This window comes from Bison bison, unplaced genomic scaffold, assembly GCF_000754665.1.
Source record: "Bison bison bison isolate TAMUID 2011002044 unplaced genomic scaffold, Bison_UMD1.0 scf7180017864205, whole genome shotgun sequence".
NCBI lineage: Eukaryota > Metazoa > Chordata > Mammalia > Artiodactyla > Bovidae > Bison > Bison bison.
The window spans coordinates 6,627,216-6,627,693 of NW_011494777.1; positions in this window are offsets into that span (position 1 = coordinate 6,627,216).

Genomic DNA, 478 nt, shown 5'->3' on the forward strand with positions numbered 1-478 from the left:
TCTCCCAGCAATCTTGATTCCAGCTTGTGTTTCTTCCAGTCCAGCGTTTCTCATGATGTACTCTGCATATAAGTTAAATAAGCAGGGTGACAATATACAGCCTTGGCGTACTCCTTTTCCTATTTGGAACCAGTCTGTTGTTCCATGTCCATTTCTAACTGTTGCTTCCTGAACTGCATACAGATTTCTCAAGAGGCAGATCAGGTGGTCTGGTATTCCCATGTCTTTCAGAATTTTCCACAGTTGATAGAATATATATGTGTATAACTGAGTCACTTTGCCATACAGCAGAAATTAGCACTGCATTGTAAATCATCTATACTTCAATTAAATGTTTAAAAAATAAACCAAGTGGCAGAGATGGGATATGGACACAGACAATCTGGCTCCAGACTGAAGGGCTGCCTCCTGACATTGCCCTAACACAGCTCTAGCACGGCCCCTGCTCCCGGGGACCTGCACTTTCACTGGTCAGATA